General features: G+C 45.1%; 1 protein-coding gene across 3 annotated transcripts in view; it reads right to left on the bottom strand.

The window, feature by feature from the left end:
• The window catches only part of LOC118385661 (leucine-rich repeat and fibronectin type III domain-containing protein 1-like protein), a 134,545-nt gene that overhangs the window by 89,788 nt on the left and 18,803 nt on the right, over nt 1–25,954 (bottom strand). The window lies entirely within an intron of this gene.

The following is a 25,954-nucleotide window of genomic DNA, read 5'->3' as shown; positions in this document are numbered from 1 at the left end:
AGGTGCGAGCCTGTCATGTGCACGCACACACACACACACACACACACACACACACACACACACACACACACACACACACACACACACACACACACACACACACACACACACACACACACACACACACACACACACACACACTCTTACAAAACAGCCGTTAGGACCCATTGGATCACACTCGCAAACGCATTTTATAGACCTTACGTTACCATGCACTTAGGGTAGAGCTCAAAAGGTGAAAAGGCTCAGACAGATCCAGTGACAGCCCAGCCACTTATGGCCATGAAACAGTAGACGTCAGATGAAATGAAGAGAAAAACAAGTATGTGGTTTGGGCGTGACATGAGGAGTGATGCAATGTGATCTACAGGTCACATGTAATGGGAGTGCAGTACAGGAAATGGCTTTGGTCTTCGGCTGCATCGGCTATATGATCAGGTGACACTATTCATGACGTATTTAGGTTTACCATTTCAGTTTGTTTGTGAGAGCCATTTCAGAAGGGAAGTGAGGCCAACATAGGGGATCCTGGATATCCACGGTGTTAACAGCCTTAGACCTGTGTCTAAGCCGAGTTAAGCCAGCGAGAGTGGAGCGGATGTTAAACTACTTTAGGTCCTAGCAAACAAACTATACACTCTAAGAAAAAAAGGGTTCCAAAGGAGTTCTTCAGCTTTGCCCCAAAGGAGAACCCTTTTAGGTTCCAGGTGAACCCCTTTTTGGGTTCCACTTGGTAAATATTTTCTTCTTCTTTGAACTGCACTGTCGGTTAAAGGGCTTGTACGTAAGCATTTCAGGGTAAAGTCTACACTTGTTGTATTCGGCGCAGGTGACAAATGACGTTTGATGTGATTTTGGTGTAGACCTGTCCGTCGAAAGGTTATACTTAGAAACATTAAGGGTTATTCAAATGGTTATGGGGACAGCTGAAGAACCCGTTCAGGTTCTAGATAGCACCTACTATTTAAACTTTTTATACTATTTTTGTTAGACAAGACAAGCGAGAAAAAAAACAACGATTATTTCTAAGGGTGTACGTATGGGTTAGGAAGAACAAGTGGGGAAGTGAACTCCTACCGCTCAGGAACCATGCATATCTAAGGGCCCTATAAATAAATAACGGCCCTTGTTAAATATGCAACACGTACCCATGAACATGCATTACCCTCGGCAGACAACCGCCCAGAGTTAGCGGGAACTTTTTACAGTGGAGATGTGAAGGTGTTGAGCTTCAAATGGTATGACTCCGCAGGAGGTCGGTGGCACCTTAATTGGGGGGGGGAGCGGGCTCGTGGTAACGGCTGGAGCGGAACTAGTGGAGTGGTAGCAAACGCGTCAAACGCCTGGCTTCCGTGTGTCTGACACCATTCCATCGCGTTCCATTCCAGCCTCCACTCTATGGGGCCTGATAGGGTGCACTTGGCGAACCGGTTTAAACGAAGCATCAACATTATCATAGCGAACTTGAGCCGAGGGAACAATAATAAAAACTGCACGTGTGAAATACGGTCCCAGTGTAATAGGAACATTTTCATTTTGCCTTACGAAAATAGGGCTTAAGTCTAAAGTGTAAAAAAATATTTATTTGCTTTCAGTCTGTTAAATGCTAATGTTATTTTAAACACATCTCACACTTGCAACAAGAACACGAGCATCCGTGGGCACATAAATAAGAGAACTGGTATGAAATGTGACATCCTGTCACACATCAAGAGGAGAAGGAATGTGGCTTCTCCATTCAGGCTGGCCATGAAAGTCGTATGAAAATCAGCCTGTTTAACCATGCGCCCCCGTTACCCATATCGATGCGCGGAGTGATATCTGCCAACAGATCTTTGTCACTTAGACAGTACTCTAACTCAATGGGAGCTGTAAATGCCAATGCCACTATAGAGAAGTGATGTGTAAAAGTGATAAGTAAAAAAGTAAACAATACTTGAAAGTACTACTTAAGTAGTTTTTTGGGGTCTCTGTACTTGTCTATTTATATATATTTGACTACTTTTATTTTTACTTCACTTCTTTCCTAAAGAAAATTGACACCATCCATTTTCCCTGGCACCCAAAAGTACCCGTTACATTTTCAATGCTTAACAGGACAGGAAATGGTTCAATTCACACACTTTTCAAGAGAACATCACTGGTCATCCCTACTGCCTCTGATCAGGGGGACTCACTAAACAGAGAACATCACTGGTCATCCCTACTGCCTCTGATCAGGGGGACTCACTAAACAGAGAACATCACTGGTCATCCCTACTGCCTCTGATCAGGGGGACTCACTAAACAGAGAACATCACTGGTCATCCCTACTGCCCCTGATCAGGGGGACTCACTAAACAGAGAACATCACTGGTCATCCCTACTGCCCCTGATCAGGGGGACTCACTAAACAGAGAACATCACTGGTCATCCCTACTGCCCCTGATCAGGGGGACTCACTAAACAGAGAACATCACTGGTCATCCCTACTGCCCCTGATCAGGGGGACTCACTAAACACAAATTCTTTGTTTTTAAATTGTGTCTGTTGGAGTGTGACCCTGGCTGTCTGTAAAAAAAAATGTTTTAAAATAAATAAAAATAATAATAATTGTGCCGTCTAGTTTGCTTAATATAAGGAATGTTTAATAATTTGTACTTTTACTTTGATACATAAGTATATTTTGGCAACTACATTTACTTTGATACTTAAGCATATATAAAACCAAATACTTTTAGACTTTTACTCAGGTCGTATTTTACTGGGTGACTTTCACTTTTACTTTTACTCAAGTATGAGAAATGTGTACTTTTTCCACAACTGGTTGTCTCCAAACTTCACACCTTTGCTTGCAGGGGGAAACCTAGAATTATGCTTGGCTAGCAGACACTATCTGTGATTGACTGTAATGTACTCTGAATGTCTAATGGTACAATTATGGATAGAAATGCTCTATATATTCAGTACTATATATAGTACAACTTAGTTATGCTCATACTCTGGATCAGCATGACCTCACGACTCTCCGTGAAAGCCATCAAGAACACTACTAACCTCCTTACCTCTGTTGCCCTGGCCTAACCTATACTATCCTAACTCAACTCAGGGCTCTGGACTGGATCTCTAATTACCAAATTGTAAGAAAAAAACAAGAGAATGCTATTGATTTCAACTGACTTGAATTACGAAAAGATGCTGACAAAGAATTTCTCCAACTAGCGAGACACAGTGGCCCCAAGCAAGTAATCTCCTCTGCTGCCTGATAGTCAAGGCCCATAAGGGACCTAATTACAGACATGCAATTTACAGCACCCAGTAGAATCACCACACTCCACGTCAGCTACTGTATAATGGATCAGCACGGAATAACTCACAGCAGTTGTCCTCAATATGTGCAGCACTCAGGTTGACCTCTGGCTAGCGTCTACCCACCCTCTGCCCACACACACACACACGCCGAGCCACACAGCTGTTGCAGGGATCATATGCAGGACGCTTGGGCAATGTGATGATGGGGCAGAGACACTATGGAGAACATTGAACCGCTGACTCAGGGAAATGTGCCAGCGCAGCATCCACCTCCTCACATAGATCTGCATAAACAGACAGAAAACGGGCGACAAAGACAATGGCGCTCCACCGCACTCCGCTGCTGCTTGAGGAGCGGGTTGTGTAATTGTTTAACCTGTTGTAAGAGTGTGCAAGCTTGTGTGCTAACACAGCATGCGTAATTTCTCACTGGGGCCAGGGTTAAAAGACTGTCATGATAAGAGCCTCTCAGCAAGCAGCATCTTGTTCCATAAATACTCTGTCAATCAGGAGGCTCTTTGTTCATGTAGCAGCTGTTTGGATGTAAAGCCGGGGGTAGAACAAAGAGAGAGTGGAGCGTCCTGGAGCGTTGCACTGTGGGGGGAGGGGTTAAGCGGGATACAGAGTGCACAATTTTCACTGGGGCCGGGGGTCAGCTGAGTTTGTCCCCCCCCAGTTTTATCATTGGAACGTGATACAAAACGAGGCGTCGTGTGCTTTAGGACCATGCCGAGGCTTCCGAGTGGTCGGGTAGACTGTTTGCTGCTCATTGAATGCTGCTCGTTGACGATAGCTCAGCATTCAACACCATAGTACCCTCCAAGCTCATCATGAAGCTTGAGGACCTGGGTCTGAACCCCGCCCTGTGCGTCCTAGACTTCCTGACGGGCCGCCCCCAGGTGGTGAGGGCAGGAAACAACACCTCACTTTGCTGATCCTCAAGACTGGGGCCCCACAAAGGTGAGTGCTCAGCCCCCTCCTGTACTCCCTGCATGGCAATGCACGCCTCCAACTCAATCACCAAGTTTACAGTTGTAGGCTTGATTAACAACAACGACGAGACAGCCTACAGGGAGGAGGTGAGGGCTCTCGGAGTGTGGTGTCATCGAAATAGCCTCCCACTCAACGTCAACAAAACAGGGAGATTATCGTGGACTCCAGGAAACAGCAGAGGGCACACCCCCCTATCCACAACGACGTGACCACAGTGGAGAAGGTGGAACGTTTTAAGTTCCTCGGCGTACACATCACTGACAAACTGAAATGGTCCACCCACACAGACAGTGTGGTGAAGAAGGCGCAAAAGTGCCTCTTCAACCTCAGGAGGCTGAAGAAATGTTGCTTGTCACCTAAAACCCTCAAAACCACCCACAACCGCAGTGTTCTCCAGAGAGTGGTACGGTCTGCACAATGCATCACCGGGGGCAAACTACCTGCCCTCCAGGAAACCTATAGCACCGGATGTCACAGGAAGGCCGACAACAACCACCCGAGGCACGGCCTGTTCACCCCGCTACCATCCAGAAGGCGAGGTCAGTACAGGTGCATCAAAGCTGGGACCGAGAGACTGAAAAACAGCTTCTATCTCAAGGCCATCCGACTGTTAAACAGCCGTCACTAACACAGAGAGGCTGCTGCCTACATACAGATTTGAAATCATTGGTCACCTTAATAAATAGAACACTAGTCACTTTAATAATGTCACTTTAATAATGTTTACATATCTTGCATTATTCATCTCATATGTATATACTGTATTCTATACTATCTATAATATCTTAGCCTATGCCGCTCTGTCATTGCTCATCCCTACAATGGAAAGAAAAAGTATGTGAAGCCTTTGGATTTCTGCATAAATCTGTCATCAAATTTGATCTGATCTTCATCTAAGTCACAACAATAAACAAACATAGTTTGCTTAAACTAAAAACACACAAATTATTGTCTTTTTCTCGTCCGTGTTGAATAGATAATTTAAACATTCACATTGTAGGTTGGGAAAAGTATGTGAACCCCTAGGCTAATGACTTCTCCAAAAGCTAATTGGAGTCAGGAGTCAGCTAACCTGGAGTCCAATCAAGGAGACGAGGTTGGTTAGAGCTGCCTTGCCCTATAAAAAAAAACATCACAAAATTTGAGTTTGCTATTCACAAGAATCATTGCCTGATGTGAACCATGCCTCGAACAACATAGATCTCAGAAGACCTAAGATTAAGAATTGTTGACTTGCATAAAGCTGGAAAAGGTTACAAAGGTATCTCTAAAAGCATTGATGTTCATCAGTCCACGGTAAGACAAAATGTCTATAAATGGAGAAAGTTCAGCACTGTTGCTACTCTCCCTAGGAGTGGACCAAGAGCACAGCGCAGAATGCTCAATGAGGTTCAGAAGAATTGAAGCTCATCAGAAGTTGGGTGATGCAACAGGACAACGACCCAAAACACAGAAGTAAATCAACAATAGAATGGCGTCAACAGAAGACAAAACACCTTCTGGATTGGCCCAGTCCTGACCTCAACCCCATTGAGATGCTGTGGCATGACTTCAAGAGAACAGTTCACACCAGACATCCCATGAAAATTGTTGAACTGAAACAGTTTTATAAAGAGGAATGGTCCAAAATTCCTCCTGACCGTTGTGCTGGTCTGATACGCAACTACAGAAAAAGTTTGGTTGAGGTTATTGCTGCCAACGGAAGGTCAACCAGTTACTAAATCCAAGGGTTCACATACTTTTCCCACCCTGCACTGTGAATGTGTGCATGGTGTGTTAAATAAAGACATTAAAATGTATAATTGCCTGTGTTATTAGTTTAAGCAGACTGTGTTTGTCTATTGTTGTGACTTAGATGAAATTTTACTACCAATTTATGCAGAAATCCAGGTAAATCCAAAGGGTTCACATACTTTTTCTTGCCACTGTATGTATTTATTCTTATTCCATTACTTTACTTAGATTTGTGCTTGTTAGGTATTTGTTGTGGAATTGTTAGATATTACTTAGCTATTGGATGTTAGATGTTGCTGCACTGTCGGAACTAGAAGCACAAGCATTTCGCAACACTCGCAATACCAACTGCTAACCATGTGTATGTGACCACTACAATTTGATTTGAGGGGAAGTTTCCACAGCAGCAGCTCTCCTTCTTAGTCGAGCACTAAATAATTGAACAAGTTATCAAGTGACAAGGCCAGAAAGGATATGATAGAGGAGCAGCTGGCAACAGTCCCCTCCCCTACCCAATCTCTCTCTCTGGCCTCCTATAACGCTCTCTCTCTGGCCTCTACAACGCTCTCTCTCTGGCCTCTATAACGCTCGCTCGCTGTTCTCTATAACGCCCTCTCTCTGGCCTCTATAACGCTCACTCTCTCTCTCTCTGGCCTCTAAAACTCTCTCTCTGTCCTCTATAACTCTCTCTCTCTCTGGCCTCTATAACTCTCTCTCTCTGGCCTCTATGACTATTTCTCTCCAGCCTCTATCTCTCTCTGTCCTCTATAACTCTCTCTCTCTGGCCTCTATAACGCTCTCTCTCTCTCTGGACTCTATAACTCTCTCTCTGTCCACTATAACTCTCTCTCTCTCTGTCCTCTATAACTCTCTCTCTCTCTGATCTCTCTCTCTCTCACTCTCTCTCTCTGTCATCTATAACTCTCTCTCTCTGTCCTCTATAACTCTCTCTCTGTCCTCTATAACTCTCTCTCTCTGTCCTCTATAACTCTCTCTCTCTGTCCTCTATAACTCTCTCTCTCTGTCCTCTATAACTCTGATCTCCATCTCTCTCTCTCTCTCTCTCTCTCTCTCTCTCTCTCTCTCTCTCTCTCTCTCTCTGTCCTCTATAACTCTCTCTCTCTGTTCTCTATAACTCTCTCTCTGGCCTCTATAAATATTTCTCTCCAGCCTCTATCTCGCTCTGTCCTCTATAATTATCTCTCTGGCCTCTATAACACTCACTCTCTCTGGCCTCTATAACGCTCTCTCTCTCTCTCTCTCTGGACTCTATAACTCTCTCTCTGTCCTCTATAACTCTCTCTCTGTCCACTATAACTCTCTCTCTCTGTGTCCTCTATAACTCTCTCTCTCTGATCTCCATCTCTCTCTCTCTCACTCTCTCTCTCTGTCCTCTATAACTCTCTCTCTCTCTCTGTTCTCTATAACTCTCTCTCTCTGGCCTCTATAACTCTCCCTCACTCTGTCCTCTATAACTCTCTCTCTCTGTCCTCTATAACTCTCTCTCTCTGTCCTCTATAACTCTCTCTCTCTGTCCTCTAACTCTCTCTCTCTCTGTCCTCTATAACTCTCTCTCTCTGTCCTCTATAACTCTCTCTCTCTGTCCTCTAACTCTCTCTCTCTCTGTCCTCTATAACTCTCTCTCTCTCTGTCATCTATAACTCTCTCTCTCTGTCCTCTATAACTCTCTCTCTCTCTCTGGCCTCTATAACTCTCTCTCTCTGTCCTCTATAACTCTCTCTCTCTGTCCTCTGTAACTCTCTCTCTCTCTGATCTCCATCTCTCTCTCTCTCCCTCGCTCTGTCCTCTATAACTCTCTCTTGCTCTGTCCTCTATAACTCTTTCTCTGGCCTCTATAACTCTCTCTCCTTCCCTCTATAACTCTCTCTCTCTGTCCTCTATAACTCTCTCTCTCTCTGTCCTCTATAACTCTCTCTCTCTCTGTCCTCTATAACTCTCTCTCTCTCTGATCTCCATCTCTCTCTCTCTCACTCTCTCTCTGTCCTCTATAACTCTCTCTCTCTGTCCTCTATAACTCTCTCTCTGGCCTCAATAACTCTCCCTCACTCTGTCCTCTATAACTCTCTCTCTCTGTCCTCTATAACTCTCTCTCTCTGTCCTCTATAACTCTCTCTCTCTGTCCTCTATAACTCTCTCTCTGTCCTCTATAACTCTCTCTCTCTGTGTCCTCTATAACTCTCTCTCTCCAGCCTCTCTCTCACTCTGTCCTCTATAACTCTCTCTCTCTGTCCTCTAACTCTCTCTCGCTGTCCTCTATAACTCACTCTCTCTGGCCTCTATAACGCTCTCTCTCTCTCTCTCTCTCTGTCCTCTATAACTCTCTCTCTGTCCTCTATAACTCTCTCTCTCTGTCCTCTATAACTCTCTCTCTCTCTCTCTGATCTCCATCTCTCTCTCTCTCTCTCTGTCCTCTATAACTCTCTCTCTCTCTCTGGCCTCTATAACTCTCTCTCTCTGTCCTCTATAACTCTCTCTCTCTGTCCTCTGTAACTCTCTCTCTCTCTGATCTCCATCTCTCTCTCTCTCCCTCGCTCTGTCCTCTATAACTCTCTCTTGCTCTGTCCTCTACAACTCTCTCTCTCTGTCCTCTATAACTCTCTCTCTCTGTCCTCTATAAGTCTCTCTCTCGCTCTGCCCTCTATAACTCTCTCTCTCTCTCTGTCCTCTATAACTCTTTCTCTGGCCTCTATAACTCTCTCTCCTTCCCTCTATAACGCTCTCTCTCTGTCCTCTAACTCTCTCTCTCTCTGTCCTCTATAACTCTCTCTCTCTCTGTCCTCTATAACTCTCTCTCTCTCTGTCCTCTATAACTCTCTCTCTCTCTGATCTCCATCTCTCTCTCTCTCACTCTCTCTCTGTCCTCTATAACTCTCTCTCTCTGTCCTCTATAACTCTCTCTCTGGCCTCTATAACTCTCCCTCACTCTGTCCTCTATAACTCTCTCTCTGTCCTCTATAACTCTCTCTCTCTGTCCTCTATAACTCTCTCTCTCTGTCCTCTATAAATATTTCTCTCCAGCCTCTATCTCGCTATGTCCTCTATAACTCTCTCTCTGGCCTCTAACACTCACTCTCTCTGGCCTCTATAACGCTCTCTCTCTCTCTGGACTCTATAACTCTCTCTCTGTCCTCTATAACTCTCTCTCTGTCCACTATAACTCTCTCTCTCTTTGTCCTCTATAACTCTCTCTCTCTGTCCTCTATAACTCTCTCTCTCTGATCTCCATCTCTCTCTCTCTCACTCTCTCTCTCTGTCCTCTGTAACTCTCTCTCTCTCTCTGATCTCCATCTCTCTCTCTCTCCCTCGCTCTGTCCTCTATAACTCTCTCTTGCTCTGTCCTCTACAACTCTCTCTCTCTGTCCTCTATAACTCTCTCTCTCGCTCTGCCCTCTATAACTCTCTCTCTCTCTCTCTGTCCTCTATTACTCTTTCTCTGGCCTCTATAACTCTCTCTCCTTCCCTCTATAACGCTCTCTCTCTGTCCTCTAACTCTCTCTCTCTCTGTCCTCTATAACTCTCTCTCTCTGTCCTCTATAACTCTCTCTCTCTGTCCTCTATAACTCTCTCTCTCTCTATATCTCCATCTCTCTCTCTCTCACTCTCTCTCTGTCCTCTATAACTCTCTCTCTCTGTCCTCTATAACTCTCTCTCTGGCCTCTATAACTCTCCCTCACTCTGTCCTCTATAACTCTCTCTCTGTCCTCTATAACTCTCTCTCTCTGTCCTCTATAACTCTCTCTCTCTCTCTCTGGCCTCTATAACTCTCTCTCTCTGATCTCCATCTCTCTCTCTCTCCCTCTCTCTGTCCTCTATAACTCTCTCTTGCTCTGTCCTCTATAACTCTTTCTCTGTCCTCTATAACTCTCTCTCTGTCCTCTATAACTCTCTCTCTCTGTCCTCTATAACTCTCTCTCTCTGTCCTCTATAACTCTCTCTCTGTCCTCTATAACTCTCTCTCTCTGTGTCCTCTATAACTCTCTCTCTCCAGCCTCTCTCTCTCTCTGTCCTCTATAACTCTCTCTCTCTGTCCTCTAACTCTCTCTCGCTGTCCTCTATAACTCACTCTCTCTGGCCTCTATAACTCTCTCTCTCTCTCTCTCTCTCTCTGTCCTCTATAACTCTCTCTCTCTCTGTCCTCTATAACCCTCTCTCTCTCTGGCCTCTATATCTCTCTCTCTCTGTCCTCTATAACTCTCTCTCTCTCTGATCTCCATCTCTCTCTCTCTCACTCTCTCTCTCTGTCCTCTATAACCCTCTCTCTCTCTGGCCTCTATAACTCTCCATCACTCTGTCCTCTATAACTCTCTCTCTGTCCTCTATAACTCTCTCTCTCTGTCCACTATAACTCTCTCTCTCTGTCCTCTATAACTCTCTCTCTCTCTCTCTGATCTCCATCTCTCTCTCTCTCTCTCTGTCCTCTATAACTCTCTCTCTCTCTCTGGCCTCTATAACTCTCTCTCTCTGTCCTCTATATCTCTCTCTCTCTGTCCTCTGTAACTCTCTCTCTCTCTGTTCTCCATCTCTCTCTCTCTCCCTCGCTCTGTCCTCTATAACTCTCTCTTGCTCTGTCCTCTACAACTCTCTCTCTCTGTCCTCTATAACTCTCTCTCTCTGTCCTCTATAAGTCTCTCTCTCGCTCTGCCCTCTATAACTCTCTCTCTCTCTCTCTCTGTCCTCTATAACTCTTTCTCTGGCCTCTATAACTCTCTCTCCTTCCCTCTATAACGCTCTCTCTCTGTCCTCTAACTCTCTCTCTCTCTGTCCTCTATAACTCTCTCTCTCTCTGTCCTCTATAACTCTCTCTCTCTCTGTCCTCTATAACTCTCTCTCTCTCTGATCTCCATCTCTCTCTCTCTCACTCTCTCTCTGTCCTCTATAACTCTCTCTCTCTGTCCTCTATAACTCTCTCTCTGGCCTCTATAACTCTCCCTCACTCTGTCCTCTATAACTCTCTCTCTGTCCTCTATAACTCTCTCTCTCTGTCCTCTATAACTCTCTCTCTCTGTCCTCTATAAATATTTCTCTCCAGCCTCTATCTCGCTATGTCCTCTATAACTCTCTCTCTGGCCTCTAACACTCACTCTCTCTGGCCTCTATAACGCTCTCTCTCTCTCTGGACTCTATAACTCTCTCTCTGTCCTCTATAACTCTCTCTCTGTCCACTATAACTCTCTCTCTCTCTGTCCTCTATAACTCTCTCTCTCTCTGTCCTCTATAACTCTCTCTCTCTGATCTCCATCTCTCTCTCTCTCACTCTCTCTCTCTGTCCTCTGTAACTCTCTCTCTCTCTGATCTCCATCTCTCTCTCTCTCCCTCGCTCTGTCCTCTATAACTCTCTCTTGCTCTGTCCTCTACAACTCTCTCTCTCTGTCCTCTATAACTCTCTCTCTCGCTCTGCCCTCTATAACTCTCTCTCTCTCTCTCTGTCCTCTATTACTCTTTCTCTGGCCTCTATAACTCTCTCTCCTTCCCTCTATAACGCTCTCTCTCTGTCCTCTAACTCTCTCTCTCTCTGTCCTCTATAACTCTCTCTCTCTCTCTGTCCTCTATAACTCTCTCTCTCTGTCCTCTATAACTCTCTCTCTCTCTGATCTCCATCTCTCTCTCTCTCACTCTCTCTCTGTCCTCTATAACTCTCTCTCTCTGTCCTCTATAACTCTCTCTCTGGCCTCTATAACTCTCCCTCACTCTGTCCTCTATAACTCTCTCTCTGTCCTCTATAACTCTCTCTCTCTGTCCTCTATAACTCTCTCTCTCTCTCTCTCTCTGGCCTCTATAACTCTCTCTCTCTGATCTCCATCTCTCTCTCTCTCCCTCGCTCTGTCCTCTATAACTCTCTCTTGCTCTGTCCTCTATAACTCTTTCTCTGTCCTCTATAACTCTCTCTCTGTCCTCTATAACTCTCTCTCTCTGTCCTCTATAACTCTCTCTCTCTGTCCTCTATAACTCTCTCTCTGTCCTCTATAACTCTCTCTCTCTGTGTCCTCTATAACTCTCTCTCTCCAGCCTCTCTCTCACTCTGTCCTCTATAACTCTCTCTCTCTGTCCTCTAACTCTCTCTCGCTGTCCTCTATAACTCACTCTCTCTGGCCTCTATAACGCTCTCTCTCTCTCTCTCTCTCTCTCTGTCCTCTATAACTCTCTCTCTCTCTGTCCTCTATAACCCTCTCTCTCTCTGGCCTCTATATCTCTCTCTCTCTGTCCTCTATAACTCTCTCTCTCTCTGATCTCCATCTCTCTCTCTCTCACTCTCTCTCTCTGTCCTCTATAACCCTCTCTCTCTCTGGCCTCTATAACTCTCCCTCACTCTGTCCTCTATAACTCTCTCTCTGTCCTCTATAACTCTCTCTCTCTGTCCACTATAACTCTCTCTCTCTGTCCTCTATAACTCTCTCTCTCTCTCTCTGATCTCCATCTCTCTCTCTCTCTCTCTCTCTCTCTGTCCTCTATAACTCTCTCTCTCTCTCTGTTCTCTATAACTCTCTCTCTCTGGCCTCTATAACTCTCCCTCACTCTGTCCTCTATAACTCTCTCTCTGTCCTCTATAACTCTCTCTCTCTGTCCTCTATAACTCTCTCTCTCTCTCTCTGATCTCCATCTCTCTCTCTCTCTCTCTCTCTCTCTGTCCTCTATAACTCTCTCTCTCTCTCTGGCCTCTATAACTCTCTCTCTCTGTCCTCTATAACTCTCTCTCTCTGTCCTCTGTAACTCTCTCTCTCTCTGATCTCCATCTCTCTCTCCCTCGCTCTGTCCTCTATAACTCTCTCTTGCTCTGTCCTCTACAACTCTCTCTCTCTGTCCTCTATAACTCTCTCTCTCTGTCCTCTATAACTCTCTCTCTCTGTCCTCTATAAGTCTCTCTCTCGCTCTGCCCTCTATAACTCTCTCTCTCTCTCTGTCCTCTATAACTCTTTCTCTGGCCTCTATAACTCTCTCTCCTTCCCTCTATAACGCTCTCTCTCTCTGTCCTCTAACTCTCTCTCTCTCTGTCCTCTATAACTCTCTCTCTCTGTCCTCTATAACTCTCTCTCTCTCTGATCTCCATCTCTCTCTCTCTCACTCTCTCTCTGTCCTCTATAACTCTCTCTCTCTGTCCTCTATAACTCTCTCTCTGGCCTCTATAACTCTCCCTCACTCTGTCCTCTATAACTCTCTCTCTGTCCTCTATAACTCTCTCTCTCTGTCCTCTATAACTCTCTCTCTCTGTCCTCTATAACTCTCTCTCTGTCCTCTATAACTCTCTCTCTCTGTGTCCTCTATAACTCTCTCTCTCCAGCCTCTCTCTCACTCTGTCCTCTATAACTCTCTCTCTCTGTCCTCTAACTCTCTCTCGCTGTCCTCTATAACTCTCTCTCTCTGTCCTCTATAACTCTCTCTCTGTCCTCTATAACTCTCTCTGTCCTCTATAACTCTCTCTCTCTGTCCTCTATCCTCTATAACTCACTCTCTCCAGCCTCTCTCTCACTCTGTCCTCTATAACTCTCTCTCTCTCTGTCCTCTATAACTCTCTCTCTCTCTGGCCTCTATAACTCTCTCTCTCTGTCCTCGATAACTCTCTCTCTCTGTCCTCTATAACTCTCTCTCTCTGTCCTCTATAACTCTCTTTCTCTCTGATCTCCATCTCTCTCTCCCCCGCTCTGTCCTCTATAACTCTCTCTTGCTCTGTCCTCTATAACTCTCTCTCTCTGTCCTCTATAACTCTCTCTCTCTGTCCTCTATAACTCTCTCTCTCAGTCCTCTATAAGTCTCTCTCTGTCCTCTATAACTCTCTCTCTCTGTCCTCTATAACTCTCTCTCTCTGTCCTCTATAACTCTCTCTCTGGCCTCTATAACTCTCTCTCTCTGTCCTCTATAACTCTCTCTCTCTGTCCTCTATAACTCTCTCTCTGTCCTCTAATTCTCTCTCTCTGTCCTCTATAACTCTCTCTCTCTGTGCTCTATAACTCTCTCTCTCTCTGTCCTCTATAACTCTCTCTCTCTCTGATCTCCATCTCTCTCTCTCTCTCACTCTCTCTCTCTCTCCTCTATAACTCTCTCTCTGGCCTCTATAACTCTCCCTCACTCTGTCCTCTATAACTCTCTTTCTGTCCTCTATAACTCTCTCTCTCTGTCCTATATAACTCTCTCTATCTGTCCTCTATAACTCTCTCCCTGTCCTCTATAACTCTCTCTCTGTCCTCTAACTCTCTCTCTCTGTGTGTCCTCTATAACTCTCTCTCTCTCTCTGTCCTCTATAACTCTCTCCCTGTCCTCTATAACTCTCTCTCTGTCCTCTAACTCTCTCTCTCTGTGTGTCCTCTATAACTCTCTCTCTCGCTCTGTCCTCTATAACTCTCTCTCTCTCTCCTCTAACTCTGTCTCTCTGTCCTCTATAACTCTCTCTTTCTGTCCTCTATAACTCTCTCTCTCTGTCCTCTATAACTCTCTCTCTCTGTCCTCTAACTCTCTCTCTCTCGCTCTGTCCTCTATAACTTTCTCTCTCTGTCCTCTATAACTCTCTCTCTCTCTGGCCTCTATAACTCTCTCTCTCTCTCTGTCCTCTATAACTCTCTCTCTCTCTGTCCTCTATAACTCTCTCTCTCTGTCCTCTATAACTCTCTCTCTCTGTCCTCTATAACTCTCTCTCTCTGTCCTCTATATCTCTCTCTTGCTCTGACCTCTATAACTCTCTCTCTCTCTCTCTCTCTCTCTCTCTCTCTCTGTCCTCTATAACACTCACTCTCTCTGTCCTCTATAACTCTCTCTCTCTGTCCTCTATAACTCTCTCTCTGTCCTCTATAACTCTCTCGAGCTCTGTCCTCTATAACACTCACTCTCTCTCTCTCTCTGTCCTCTATAACTCTCGCTCTCTCTCTGGCCTCTATAACTCTCTCTCTCTCTCTGATCTCCATCTCTCTCTCTCGCTCTGTCCTCTATAACTCTCCCTCGCTCTGTCCTCTATAACTCTCCCTCGCTCTGTCCTCTATAACTCTCTCTCTGTCCTCTATAACTCTCTCTCTCTGCCTCTATAACTCTCTCTATATAACTCTCTCTCTGTCCTCTATAACTCTCTCTCTGTCCTCTATAACTCTCTCTCTCTCTGGACTTCTCTATAACTCTCTCTCTCTCTCTCTCTCTCTCTCTCTAGCTCTGTCCTCTATAACACTCACTCTCTGTCCTCTATAACTCTCTCTCTCTGTCCTCTATAACTCTCTCTCTCTCTGATCTCATCTCTCCCTCTCTCCCTCTCTCTCTGTCCTCTATAACTCTCTCTCTCTCTGTCCTCTATAACTCTCTCTCTCTCTGATCTCCATCTCTCTCTCTCTCTCTCTCTCTGTCCTCTATAACTCTCTCTCTGGCCTCTATAGCTCTCTCTCGCTCTGTCCTCTAACTCTCTCTCTCTGTCCTCCAACTCTCTCTCTCTGTCCTCTATAACTCTCTCTCTCTGGCCTCTATAACTCTCTCTCTGGCCTCTATATCTCTCTCACTCAGTCCTCTATAACTCTCTCTCTCTGTACTCTACAACTCTCTCTCTCTGTCCTCTATAACTCTCTCTGTCCTCTATAACTGTCCTCTATAACTCTCTCTCTCTCTGATATCCATCTCTCTCTCTCTCTCTCTCTCTCTCTCTCTCTCTCTGTCCTCTATAACTCTCTCCCTGTCCTCTATAACTCTCTCTCTGGCCTCTATAACTCTCTCTCGCTCTGTCCTCTATAACTCTCTCTCTCTCTCCTCTAACTCTGTCTCTCTGTCCTCTATAACTCTCTCTTTCTGTCCTCTATAACTCTCTCTCGCTGTCCTCTATAACTCTCTCTCTCTGTCCTCTAACTCTCTCTCTCTCGCTCTGTCCTCTATAACTTTCTCGCTCTCTGTCCTCTATAACTCTCTCTCTCTCTCTGGCCTCTATAACTCTCTCTCTCTCTCTGTCCTCTATAACTCTCTCTCTCCCTCTGTCCTCTATAACTCTCTCTCTGTCCTCTATAACTCTCTCTCTCTGTCCTCTATAACTCTCTCTCTCTGTCCTCTATAACTCTCTCTCTCTGACCTCTATAACTCTCTCTTGCTCTGACCTCTATAACTCTCTCTCTCTCTCTCTCTCTCTCTCTCTCTCTGTCTCTCGCTCTGTCCTCTATAACACTCACTCTCTCTGTCCTCTATAACTCTCTCTCTCTGTCCTCTATAACTCTCTCTCTGTCCTCTATAACTCTCTCGAGCTCTGTCCTCTATAACACTCACTCTCTCTCTCTCTCTGGACTCTATAACGCTCTCCCTCTCTCTCTGTCCTCTATAACTCTCTCTCTCTCTGTCCTCTATAACTCTCGCTCTCTCTCTGGCCTCTATAACTCTCTCTCTCTCTCTGATCTCCATCTCTCTCTCTCGCTCTGTCCTCTATAACTCTCCCTCGCTCTGTCCTCTATAACTCTCCCTCGCTCTGTCCTCTATAACTCTCTCTCTGTCCTCTATAACTCTCTCTCTCTCTGTCCACTATAACTCTCTCTCTCTGTCCTCTATATCTCTCTCTCTCTGTCCTCTATAACTCTCTCTCTGTCCTCTATAACTCTCTCTCTCTCTTCTCTATAACTCTCTCTCTCTCTCTCTCTCTCTCTCTCTCTCTCTCTCTCTCTCTCTCTCTCTCTCTGTCCTCTATAACACTCTCTCTCTGTCCTCTATAACTCTCTCTCTCTCTGTCCTCTATAACTCTCTCTCTCTCTCTCTGATCTCATCTCTCCCTCTCTCCCTCTCTCTCTGTCCTCTATAACTCTCTCTCTCTCTGTCATCTATAACTCTCTCTCTCTCTGATCTCCATCTCTCTCTCTCTCTCTCTCTGTCCTCTATAACTCTCTCTCTGGCCTCTATAGCTCTCTCTCTCTCTGCTCTGTCCTCTAACTCTCTCTCTCTGTCCTCCAACTCTCTCTCTCTGTCCTCTATAACTCTCTCTCTCTGGCCTCTATAACTCTCTCTCTGGCCTCTATATCTCTCTCACTCAGTCCTCTATAACTCTCTCTCTCTGTACTCTACAACTCTCTCTCTCTGTCCTCTATAACTCTCTCTGTCCTCTATAACTCTCTCTGTCCTCTATAACTCTCTCTCTCTCTGATATCCATCTCTCTCTCTCTCTCTCTCTCTCTCTCTCTCTCTCTCTCTCTGTCCTCTATAACTCTCTCCCTGTCCTCTATAACTCTCTCTCTGGCCTCTATAACTCTCTCTCGCTCTGTCCTCTATAACTCTCTCTCTCTCTCCTCTAACTCTGTCTCTCTGTCCTCTATAACTCTCTCTTTCTGTCCTCTATAACTCTCTCTCGCTGTCCTCTATAACTCTCTCTCTCTGTCCTCTATCTCTCTCTCTCTCTCTCTGTCCTCTATAACTCTCTCTCTCTGTCCTCTATAACTCTCTCTCTCTCTCTGGCCTCTATAACTCTCTCTCTCTCTCTCTGTCTCTATAACTCTCTAACTCTCTCTCTGTCCTCTATAACTCTCTCTCTCTGTCCTCTATAACTCTCTCTCTCTGTCCTCTATAACTCTCTCTCTCTGTCCTCTATAACTCTCTCTCTCTGACCTCTATAACTCTCTCTTGCTCTGACCTCTATAACTCTCTCTCTCTCTCTCTCTCTCTCTGTCCTCTCTCTCTCTCTGTCTCTCTCTCTGTCTCTATAACTCTCTCTCTCTGTCCTCTATAACTCTCTCTCTCTGTCCTCTATAACTCTCTCTCTGTCCTCTATAACTCTCTCTCTCTCTCCTCTATAACTCTCTCTCTCTCTCTCTCTCTCTGTCTCTATAACTCTCTCTCTCTGTCCTCTATAACTCTCTCTCTCTCTGTCCTCTATAACTCTCGCTCTCTCTCTGGCCTCTATAACTCTCTCTCTCGCTCTATATCTCCATCTCTCTCTCTGTCCTCTATAACTCTCCTCTCTCTGTCCTCTATAACTCTCCTCGCTCTGTCCTCTATAACTCTCTCTCTCTGTCCTCTATAACTCTCTCTCTCTGTCCTCTATAACTCTCTCTCTGTCCTCTATAACTCTCTCTCTCTGTCCTCTATAACTCTCTCTCTCTCTGTCTCTATAACTCTCTCTCTAATATAACTCTCTCTCTCTGTCTCTATAACTCTCTCTCTCTGTCTCCATCTCTATAACTCTCTCTCTCTGTCCTCTATAACTCTCTCTCTCTCTGTCCTCTATAACTCTCTCTCTCTCTGATCTCCATCTCTCTCTCTCTCTCTCTCTGTCCTCTATAACTCTCTCTCTGGCCTCTATAGCTCTCTCTCGCTCTGTCCTCTAACTCTCTCTCTCTGTCCTCCAACTCTCTCTCTCTGTCCTCTATAACTCTCTCTCTCTGGCCTCTATAACTCTCTCTCTCTGGCCTCTATAACTCTCTCTCTGGCCTCTATATCTCTCTCACTCAGTCCTCTATAACTCTCTCTCTCTGTACTCTACAACTCTCTCTCTCTGTCCTCTATAACTCTCTCTGTCCTCTATAACTCTCTCTGTCCTCTATAACTCTCTCTCTCTGATATCCATCTCTCTCTCTCTCTCTCTCTCTCTATAACTCTCTCTCTCTCTCTATAACTCTCTCTCTCTCTCTCTCTCTCTCTCTGTCCTCTATAACTCCCCTCTCTGTCCTCGATAACTCTCTCTCTCTGCCCTAATAACTCTCTCTCTCTCTGTCCTCTATAACTCTCTCTCTCTCTCTGTCTCTCTATATCCTCTATATATCTCTCTGGCCTCTATAGCTCTCTCTCGCTCTGTCCTCTATAACTCTTTCTCTGGCCTCTATAACTCTCTCTCCTTCCCTCTATAACTCTCTCTCTCTCTGTCCTCTATAACTCTCTCTCTCTCTGTCCTCTATAACTCTCTCTCTCTCTGTCCTCTAACTCTCTCTCTCTGTCCTCTAACTATCTCTCTCTGTCCTCTATAACTCTCTCTCTGGCCTCTATAACTCTCTATCTGTCATCTATAACTCTCTCTGTCCTCTATAACTCTCTCCGTCCTCTATAACTCTCTCTCTCTGTCCCCTATAACTCTCTCTCTGTCCTCTATAACGCTCTCTGTCCTCTATAACTCTCTCTCTCTCTCTGTCCTCTATAACTCTCTCTCTCTGTCCTCTATAACTCTCTCTCTCTGATCTCCATCTCTCTCTCTCTCTCTCTCTCTCGCTCTGTCCTCTATAACACTCACTCTCTTTGTCCTCTATAACAGTCTCTCTCTGTCCTCTATAACTCCCTCTCTGTCCTCTATAACTCTCTCTCCCTGACCTCTCACTCTCTCTCTCTCTGTCCTCTATAACTCTCTCTCTCTGTCCTCTATAACTCTCTCTCTCTGTCCTCTATAACTCTCTCTCTGTCCTCTATAACTCTCTCTCTGTGTCCTCTATAACTCTCTCTCTGTCCTCTATAATTCTCTCTCTCTGTCCTCTATAACTCTCTCTCTCTCTCTCTGTCCTCTATAACTCTCTCTCTCTCTGTCCTCTATAACTCTCTCTCTCTGTCCTCTATAACTCTCTCTCTCTGTCCTCTATAATTCTCTCTCTCTCTGTCCTCTATAACTCTCTCTCTCTGTCCTCTATAACCATCTCTCTCTCTCTCTCTGTCCTCTATAACTCTCTCTCTCTCTGTCCTCTATAACTCTCTCTGTCCTCTATAACTCTCTCTGTCCTCTATAACTCTCTCTCTCTCTCTCTCTCGCTCTGTCCTCTATAACTCTCTCTCTCTCTGTCCTCTATAACTCTCTCTCCCTGTTCTCTATAACTCTCTCTCTCTCTCTCTCTCTGTCCTCTATAACCATCTCTCTCTGGCCTCTATAACTCTCTCTCTCTCTCTCTCTCTCTCTGTCCTCTATAACCATCTCTCTCTGGCCTCTATAACTCTCTCTCTCTCTCTGTCCTCTATAACCATATCTCTCTGTCCTCTATAACCATCTCTCTCTGACCTCTATAACTCTCTCTCTCTCTGTCCTCTATAACCATCTCTCTCTGTGCTCTATCACCATCTCTCTCTGGCCTCTATAACTCTCTCTCTCTCTCTCTGTCCTCTATAACCATTTCTCTCTGGCCTCTATAACCATCTCTCTCTGTCCTCTATAACCGTCTCTCTCTGTCCTCATAACTCTCTCTCTCTGTCCTCATAACTCTCTCTCTGTCCTCTATAACTCTTTCTCTCTCTCTCTGTCCTCTAACTCTCTCACTCTGTCCTCTATAACTCTCTCTCTCTCTCTCTGATCTCCATCTCTCTCTCTATGTCCTCTATAACTCTCTCTGTCCTCTATAACTCTCTCTCTGTCCTCTATAACGCTCTCTCTCTGGCCTCTATAACTCTCTATCTGTCCTCTATAACTCTCTCTGTCCTCTATAACTCTCTCTGTCCTCTATAACTCTCTCTCTCTCTGTCCTCTATAACTCTCTCTCTGTCCTCTATAATTCTCTCTCTCTCTCTGTCCTCTATAACTCTCTCTCTCTCTATATATCCTCTATAACTCTCTCTGTCTCTATAATATAAAATATATAATCTCTGTATATATATATATCTCTGTCCTCTATAACTCTCTCTCTCTGTCCTCTATAACTCTCTCTCTCTGTCCTCTATAACTCGCTCTCTCTCTGTCCTCTATAACTCTCTCTGTCCTCTATAACTCTCTCTCTCTCTCTCTCTGTCCTCTATAACTCTCTCTCTGTCCTCTATAACTCTCTCTCCCTGTTCTCTATAACTCTCTCTCTCTCTCTCTCTGTCCTCTATAACCATCTCTCTCTAGCCTCTATAACTCTCTCTCTCTCTGTCCTCTATAACCATCTCTCTCTGTCCTCTATAACTCTGTCTCTCTCTCTGTCCTCTATAACCATCTCTCTCTGTCCTCTATAACCATCTCTCTCTGTGCTCTATAACCATCTCTCTCTGTCCTCTATAACCGTCTCTCTCTGGCCTCTATAACTCTCTCTCTCTGTCCTCTATAACCATCTCTCTCTGTCCTCTATAACCATCTCTCTCTGTCCTCTATAACCATCTCTCTGTCCTCTATAACTTTCTCTCTCTCTGGCCTCTATAACTCTCTCTCTCTGTCCTCTATAACTCTCTCTCTCTGTCCTCTATAACTCTCTCTCTCTGTCCTCTATAACTCTCTCTCTCTGTCCTCTATAACTCTCTCTCTGTCCTCTATAACTCTCTCTCTCTGTCCTCTATAACTCTCTCTCTGTCCTCTATAACCATCTCTCTCTGGCCTCTATCTCTCTCTCTCTGTCCTCTATAACCATCTCTCTCTGTCCTCTATAACTCTCTCTCTCTCTCTCTCTCTCTCTGTCCTCTATAACTCTCTCTCTGTCCTCTATAACTCTCTCTGTCCTCTATAACTCTCTCTCTCTCTCTGTCCTCTATAACTCTCTCTCTCTGTCCTCTATAACTCTCTCTCTCTGTCCTCTATAACTCGCTCTCTCTCTGTCCTCTATAACTCTCTCTGTCCTCTATAACTCTCTCTCTCTATAACCTCTATCTCTGTCCTCTATAACTCTCTATAACTCTCTCTCCCTGTTCTCTATAACTCTCTCTCTCTCTCTCTGTCCTCTATAACCATCTCTCTCTAGCCTCTATAACTCTCTCTCTCTCTGTCCTCTATAACCATCTCTCTCTGTCCTCTATAACTCTGTCTCTCTCTCTGTCCTCTATAACCATCTCTCTCTGTCCTCTATAACCATCTCTCTCTGTGCTCTATAACCATCTCTCTCTGTCCTCTATAACCGTCTCTCTCTGGCCTCTATAACTCTCTCTCTCTGTCCTCTATAAGTCTCTCTCTGTCCTCTATAACCATCTCTCTCTGGCCTCTATAACCATCTCTCTCTGTCCTCTATAACCGTCTCTCTCTGGCCTCTATAACTCTCTCTCTCTGTCCTCTATAACTCTCTCTCTCTGTCCTCTATAACTCTCTCTTTCTGTCCTCTATAACTCTCTCTCTCTGTCCTCTATAACTCTCTCTCTCTGTCCTCTATAACTCTCTGTCCTCTATAACTCTCTCTCTGTCCTCTATAACCATCTCTCTCTGGCCTCTATCTCTCTCTCTCTGTCCTCTATAACCATCTCTCTCTGTCCTCTATAACTCTCTCTCTCTCTGTGTCCTCTATAGCTCTCTCTCGCTCTGTCCTCTATAACTCTCTCTCTCTGTCCTCTATAACTCTTTCTCTGGCCTCTATAACTCTCTCTCTGGCCTCTATAACTCTCTCTCTCTGTCCTCTATAACTCTCTCTCTCTGTCCTCTATAACTCTCTCTCTGTCCTCTAATTCTCTCTCTCTGTCCTCTATAACTCTCTCTCTCTGTCCTCTATAACTCTCTCTCTCTGTCCTCTATAACTCTCTCTCTCTCTGATCTCCATCTCTCTCTCTCTCACTCTCTCTCTCTCTCCTCTATAACTCTCTCTCTGGCCTCTATAACTCTCCCTCACTCTGTCCTCTATAACTCTCTCTCTGTCCTCTATAACTCTCTCTCTCTGTTCTCTATAACTCTCTCTATCTGTCCTCTATAACTCTCTCCCTGTCCTCTATAACTCTCTCTCTGTCCTCTAACTCTCTCTCTCTGTGTGTCCTCTATAACTCTCTCTCTCTCTCTGTCCTCTATAACTCTCTCCCTGTCCTCTATAACTCTCTCTCTGGCCTCTATAACTCTCTCTCTCTCTGTCCTCTATAACTCTCTCTCTCTCTCCTCTAACTCTGTCTCTCTGTCCTCTATAACTCTCTCTCTCTGTCCTCTATAACTCTCTCTCTCTGTCCTCTATAACTCTCTCTCTCTGGCCTCTATAACTCTCTCTCTCTCTCTGTCCTCTATAACTCTCTCTCTCTGTCCTCTATAACTCTCTCTCTCTGTCCTCTATAACTCTCTCTCTCTGTCCTCTATATCTCTCTCTTGCTCTGACCTCTATAACTCTCTCTCTCTCTCTCTCTCTCTCTCTGTCTCTCGCTCTGTCCTCTATAACACTCACTCTCTCTGTCCTCTATAACTCTCTCTCTCTGTCCTCTATAACTCTCTCTCGAGCTCTGTCCTCTATAACACTCACTCTCTCTCTCTCTCTCTGGACTCTATAATGCTCTCCCTCTCTCTCTGTCCTCTATAACTCTCTCTCTCTCTGTCCTCTATAACTCTCGCTCTCTCTCTGATCTCCATCTCTCTCTCTCTCTCTGTCCTCTATAACTCTCCCTCGCTCTGTCCTCTATAACTCTCCCTCTCTCTGTCCTCTATAACTCTCTCTCTCTGTCCTCTATAACTCTCTCTCTGTCCTCTAACTCTCTCTCTCTGTCCTCTATAACTCTCTCTCTCTGTTCTCTATAACTCTCTCTCTCTCTCTCTCTCTCTCTCTCTAGCTCTGTCCTCTATAACACTCACTCTCTGTCCTCTATAACTCTCTCTCTCTGTCCTCTATAACTCTCTCTCTCTGATCTCATCTCTCCCTCTCTCCCTCTCTCTCTGTCCTCTATAACTCTCTCTCTCTCTGTCCTCTATAACTCTCTCTCTCTCTGATCTCCATCTCTCTCTCTCTCTCTCTCTCTCTCTCTCTCTGTCCTCTATAACTCTCTCTCTGGCCTCTATAGCTCTCTCTCGCTCTGTCCTCTAACTCTCTCTCTCTGTCCTCCAACTCTCTCTCTCTGTCCTCTATAACTCTCTCTCTCTGGCCTCTATAACTCTCTCTCTGGCCTTCTATATCTCTCTCACTCAGTCCTCTATAACTCTCTCTCTCTGTACTCTACAACTCTCTCTCTGTCCTCTATAACTCTCTCTGTCCTCTATAACTCTCTCTGTCCTCTATAACTCTCTCTCTCTCTGATATCCATCTCTCTCTCTCTCTCTCTCTCTCTGTCCTCTATAACTCCCCCTCTCTGTCCTCGATAACTCTCTCTCTCTCTGCCCTAATAACTCTCTCTCTCTCTGTCCTCTATAACTCTCTCTCTCTCTCTCTCTCTCTCTCTCTCTCTCTCTCTCTCTCTGTCCTCTATAACTCCCCCTCTCTGTCCTCGATAACTCTCTCTATCTCTGCCCTAATAACTCTCTCTCCCTGTTCTCTATAACTCTCTCTCTCTCTCTCTGTCCTCTATAACCATCTCTCTCTGTCCTCTATAACTCTGTCTCTCTCTCTGTCCTCTATAACCATCTCTCTCTGTCCTCTATAACCATCTCTCTCTGTGCTCTATAACCATCTCTCTCTGTCCTCTATAACCGTCTCTCTCTGGCCTCTATAACTCTCTCTCTCTGTCCTCTATAAGTCTCTCTCTGTCCTCTATAACCATCTCTCTCTGGCCTCTATAACCATCTCTCTCTGTCCTCTATAACCGTCTCTCTCTGGCCTCTATAACCGTCTCTCTCTGGCCTCTATAACTCTCTCTCTCTGTCCTCTATAACTCTCTCTCTCTGTCCTCTATAACTCTCTCTTTCTGTCCTCTATAACTCTCTCTCTCTGTCCTCTATAACTCTCTCTCTGTCTGTATAACTCTCTATAACCATCTCTCTCTGGCCTCTATCTCTCTCTCTCTGTCCTCTATAACCATCTCTCTCTGTCCTCTATAACTCTCTCTCCTCTCTCTCTCTGTGTGTCTCTATAACTCTCTCTCGCTCTGTCCTCTAACTCTCTCTCTCTGTCCTCTATAACTCTCTCTCTGTCCTCTATAACTCTCTCTCTCTCTCTCTCTGATCTCAATCTCTCTCTCTCTCTCTCTCTCTCTCTCTCTCTGTCCTCTACAACTCTCTCTCTCTGTCCTCTATAACTCTCTCTCTCTCTGTCCTCTCTAACTCTCTCTCTCTCTCAACTCTCTCTCTCTGTCCTCTATAACTCTCTCTGTCCTCTATAACTCTCTCTCTGATATCCATCTCTCTCTCTCTCTCTCTCTCTCTCTCTCTGTCCTCTATAACTCCCCTCTCTGTCCTCGTAACTCTCTTCTCTGTCCTCTATAACTCTCTCTCTCTGTCCTCTATAACTCTTTCTCTCTCTCTGTCCTCTATAACTCTCTCTGTCCTCTATAACTCTCTCTCTCTCTCTCTCTCTCTATAATCTCTCTCTGTCCTCTATAACTCTCTCTCTCTGATATCCTCTCTCGCTCTGTCCTCTATAACTCTCTCTCTCTGTCCTCTATAACTCTCTCTCCTGTTCTCTATAACTCTCTATAACTCTCTCTGTGTCCTCTATAACCATCTCTCTCTGTCCTCTATAACTCTGTCTCTCTCTCTGTCCTCTATAACCATCTCTCTCTGTCCTCTATAACCATCTCTCTCTGTGCTCTATAACCATCTCTCTCTGTCCTCTATAACCGTCTCTCTCTGGCCTCTATAACTCTCTCTCTCTGTCCTCTATAAGTCTCTCTCTGTCCTCTATAACCATCTCTCTCTGGCCTCTATAACCATCTCTCTCTGTCCTCTATAACCGTCTCTCTCTGGCCTCTATAACCGTCTCTCTCTGGCCTCTATAACTCTCTCTCTCTGTCCTCTATAACTCTCTCTCTCTGTCCTCTATAACTCTCTCTTTCTGTCCTCTATAACTCTCTCTCTCTGTCCTCTATAACTCTCTCTCTCTGTCCTCTATAACTCTCTCTCTGTCCTCTATAACTCTCTCTCTGTCCTCTATAACCATCTCTCTCTGGCCTCTATCTCTCTCTCTCTGTCCTCTATAACCATCTCTCTCTGTCCTCTATAACTCTCTCTCTCTCTCTCTCTCTGTGTCCTCTATAGCTCTCTCTCGCTCTGTCCTCTAACTCTCTCTCTCTGTCCTCCAACTCTCTCTCTGTCCTCTATAACCTCTATAACTCTCTCTCTCAATCTGTCTCTCTCTCTCTCTCTCTCTCTCTCTCTCCTCTACAACTCTCTCTCTCTGTCCTCTATAACTCTCTCTCTCTCTGATCTCAATCTCTCTCTCTCTCTCTCTCTCTCTCTCTCTCTCTCTCTCTCTCTCTGTCCTCTACAACTCTCTCTCTCTGTCCTCTATAA

Source organism: Oncorhynchus keta, chromosome 1 (genome assembly GCF_023373465.1).
Source record: "Oncorhynchus keta strain PuntledgeMale-10-30-2019 chromosome 1, Oket_V2, whole genome shotgun sequence".
NCBI classification, from domain to species: domain Eukaryota; kingdom Metazoa; phylum Chordata; class Actinopteri; order Salmoniformes; family Salmonidae; genus Oncorhynchus; species Oncorhynchus keta.
The sequence above is the reverse complement of the archived record's forward strand: the minus strand, read 5'-3'. Positions and strand labels throughout refer to the sequence as shown.